The sequence below is a fragment of the Aphis gossypii genome, chromosome X (assembly GCF_020184175.1).
Source record: "Aphis gossypii isolate Hap1 chromosome X, ASM2018417v2, whole genome shotgun sequence".
Taxonomy (NCBI): Eukaryota; Metazoa; Arthropoda; class Insecta; order Hemiptera; family Aphididae; genus Aphis; species Aphis gossypii.
The window spans coordinates 62,429,231-62,434,040 of NC_065533.1; positions in this window are offsets into that span (position 1 = coordinate 62,429,231).

A 4,810-nucleotide genomic window follows, 5' to 3' on the forward strand; every position below is an offset into this window, starting at 1 on the left:
GTTCCACAAGTAAACATATGATTATAAAAACCGGTTGATATATTTTTTTATATTTTAATATATTTTATTCTATATCCTAACAATGTAGTTTATTTAAAGTTATAACTATACGCATATATTTTAATTATTAAAACGCAAGTTTTTTTTTTTTGATAATATATTTTTTTCTTGTAAATTCGTGCATTTTTAATTTATAATTTGTTCCCTAAAACATTTTTATGTATAACACTATTACCCTTTTAAAACAACAAAATATAATGGTAAATAAACAGTTTAACGCACGGCACGGCAATATTCTCCTTTGATGTTTTGTTGTCAGAGGTATAAAACTTTATTTAAATATTTACTCGTTTAATAATAAAAAAATAAAAAAAAAACATGCGTTGGTTGAATTCCATGAGAAAAATGAGTAATTATGTATAATGTATATTATCATGCGTTTTAGCTCTAAAATCGTAGGATGTTACAGCATTAAAAATGAAACGAATTCATTTTTATTTCTGATAACCGGTTAATATTTTTAATTACTAGACAAAATAAATATCGACGTGGTAAAATTGAAATTAATTTTTTTTATCGTATTTTTTTATTCAGTAATATTTTATCAGCCTATTACTGAATACTGACTTTCACCTTCGATTTACACTTTCAACGAAAATTAAAATTAAAAAATAACCTTTTAACATTCGGGTTAAAAAAATTGAAAGTTCGTTGTTAGGAAAATTTTATTAGTATCACCAACTAAGTATAATGCTATGTGGGGGAGGTAGGAAAAATATATTCATTAAAATCAAAACAAAATCGTAATTATTATTGTTAGTTTTACACAAGTAGTAAGACTTATTACAGTGGAACCTCGATAACTCGAATTTTTTTTCACCTCCAATTATTAGGTTAGGAGTTATCGGGGTTCTATTGTATATGACTTAAAACAAATCGCTGTAGCTACCCTCGTATAATTAATTACCTAATTAAGTATGTAAATACTTGTACAAATGATATTAATAAAAATAAAATTGAAAAAAATAAATGATTATAATCTTATATTAACTTATAATCATTATATATAAAATAATATAATTAGCTAGGTTTTTATGTATACAAAATAATGTTATCGTATCGTATCGTTCACATGTAAATTGTATCGATATTTTTTTTCCAAATCTCATTCTTCGAGTTGAGTCTAAGTGATTGAATATCAGATGGCAGAAGTTTTCAATAAAAAGTAAACTAAAAAAAAAAAAACGATAAATAAACAATAATGTGGCACGTGTAACACCTTGTGGCGTGGCGTGTAAGTATAACACTTGGTGCGTTGCGTACACTACTCCCGACCGCCTCAGATCAAGAAAAATCCACCGGGCTTTATCGCCTCCAGACACGGATTTTTTCGGCATTTCTATGTATAATTTGAATTCACACTTAAAAGATAAGTGCGGTATACGATGTAATAAACGGACGTAGGAGTATAATAATTTAGTCAACAGTATGCGTGAGTGCGTGACCCTACGTACAGGATGATTCGTCGAGCATGCGCATACCTACCCATATTTTATTATTGGGCTGCTGTACGCAACGTCCTATTTAAACTTTTTCTAACTGGATAAATCTAGAACTGGCAATATAAAAATAAATATTAATATGGGTTTTGATGTTAAGTTGTTTATAATGATTAAAAATTAATAACTAAGAAGATAATTAGTAAAAATCTGTATGATAATAAATTCCTGTACGAAATTTAAACGAGTAATTTTTCTCGTATAAATACTTTAATTTTCCATGTTTTATTCCTATTATATTTTTCAAAATAATATTTATATCATTTTTTTTTTTAATGACGTGAAACACATTTTACCTACTATTTCTATTTTTATTTAATAGTTATCCGTGTTATATTTATTGTTTATTCTTATCAATTTTCTGCAAAATTTGATATTTTTAAATTTAAATCAAACGAGAAATGTATAAGTAATTTAACTTTATTTGCTGAGGATAACAGGTCCATGATAATATAGGTTTGGAAAATGTCAGTACTATGTTGATTTGAAAATTATAATATAATATTAATTATACTTATTTTTTTTAAATCTATAAGCATTTTATATTTTATAAAAGTTCTTGGAGTATAATAAAAACTATGAAATATTACCTATGTAAAACTATTTTTAAGAACAATCAATTCCTAAGTGTATACATTTTAATCGTTCGAGTTTTAATATAAATACGTCAAAGTTTTCAAAAAAATCATCTCCCTAATAATTTGCATTAAAAAAGTTTGATTATCATTCTAACAAATGATGTTTGCATCGCCGCAGAACATTCACTCTTATAAACGGTTTAATTATTATATTATAATAAGAAGAAATATTGTTTATTAGAAGTACATTTTTTCGCATACTTAAAAATTCCAAATTCAAATCGTTAGATGCTCAGTGAATCACCCTGTATGTGATATAAAGTTACCTCGAGGTACCTACTTACACTGCTGTACAAGTGTCGAAATCGCATATTTTATTACACGTTAAACGTACAAATTATGATGATAATATATCATATTATTATTAGATATACGATGGAGGCCGTATTATTTGACGCACATAGGTCGTCATAAAATATAAAATGATGTATCGGCCTTATAGTTCCTTTTCCTACGTCTCGTTCACCACCATAATATAATATTATATTATTATTACGTATGTATATAGGTTACGATACCGATTACGGTATATACGGTATGGGACGCGCGAGAAATCGGTACACCCGCCCCAAACCGAATCGCGGCATTTGATGCGGTAATCACTACCTGTACCTAGGTATATACATGGTATTATTATATTCTAATATGTGTATAATATACTGTTATGAGCGCGTGCGTTTGACATGTGCGCGGGACCATCTGCATCGCGCGCGCGACCGATTTTTTTTTGTAGAAAACCACTGCCACAGTGTGCTCTCGTTTATTGAAAGACCGTCTAGATATAGACAAAAAAAAAAAAAAAACGAGTAAGTGCCTACCTCTCTACAATCTATACGACCCGCACACTGTTATTTATTTTTCGGCGATGCACCCGGTGGCGGTGGTTAGGCGGGGTGGGGGAGTGCGTCTGCAAGGGAGAGTGGAAAAACAAAATCATATATATATATATACTAATATTATAGGAGCTCAAAAAGTAGGTATCTGTTTAAATGCCGCCGTCGTCGTCGTCGTTCGACATTATGAGCACCTCTACCTATATAATATAATAAGTTATAACCAGGTGCCAACAACCCCAGGCCACGAAACGATGCTCGTAATAATTTAATAATAATATGTAATATTGTTATTACCGTGTATGTGTGTATATGTGTATATACCTATATATATTATAGGTAATAATATAATTCGTGTGATGCGCTCACTGCGATTTAATAGAAGCATAACGATTAACGGTTATTTTTTTTTTATCAACACTAACCCTCCCCTGGATAACGTGCACGTAACACCGTATATATTACATTCGTCGAACGCGATGAGCCGGACAGTGATAAATATATAGGTACCTACGTACGGTATACCGGTGTTGCATGTAGGTGTTACGTATAGGCGTGTTATGGGCACCGGATAGAAGCTACTCGTTAAAATTCTGAATTGGGCGCATCAACATTTAAAAAAAAAAAAAAAAAAAAATGACCACTAAATAATTTTAAGTAAAAAAGCGTGGTCAATTGGGTACCACTCTACTGTATATTAGTTGCCGTGTAGATCACTATTATATAATAGGTATAGGAGTGTTAAATTTGAATCCAATAATAGGTATAAATGTATCATTGTATACGAAAAACGATGCTGAACGGAGATGATATGTCAGCCTAGGATAATATAATTTTCAGTGAGTAGTGAAAAAGGTGGTTTATGTTTTAATCACCTGAATACCCAACAATTTTAAATTTTTTTATAATTATTGTAAGCCAAACTTATAGAAAATCTTGTATTACATTTCAACTGTTAGCTACTTAAACAAAATTTTCATAAATTTTAACAACAGATAATTTGCAAATATTCATGTTTTTGATGAATTTATGTCAGTATTAGAACTTCAAATACTAATAAAAAAACTTGTGACTATGTATTCTTATAATTTTTGAATCACTATAAAACTAACTTATGAAGAACTTTGTATTGAGTTTTCAAGTATTTTGACTCAACCAAAAAATTTTATCGATAATTATAAAAAAAAAAGATTAAACAAAAACGAATACTTCAAATGTTTATAAAAAACATTAAAATTAGCGAAATATTTTGAAAATTAAATTATGTAAAGAAAATACCAATATTAATAGCTGGTGAAATTTTCAAGTATTTACGACTTGAACTTTTTGAATAATAAAAATAATAGAAATCGTTTGCGCATAAATCGTTATCGTAACGCGATTTTGTAAAAATTTAAAGTTCAAACGCTCATAACATTTTTCCTATAATGACACTTCGATTTATCTCAATAGCGATTTAAAGAAAAACTTATGGATAACTTAGTGTTGAATTTTAATCTTAGATACAAATACAAAAAATGTTATGCATTTTCAACTACAAAATTATTTGTAAATTTTGGCGATTTTGACTTAATTCGTAAAAGTTTGAACTTATAAAAAAAATGTGATTAACGATTTTTATTTTGCTTTTTTAATTATAATAAGAATAATTCATAAGAAACTATATTAAATTTTCAAGTTTTTTTTGAATTGCCAAAATTTTTTTATCGAGACTTCAAAAAAATAATACTTAGACAAATCTAAAATTTCAGTTGTCTATAAATAACTCAAAAAAAGGCAA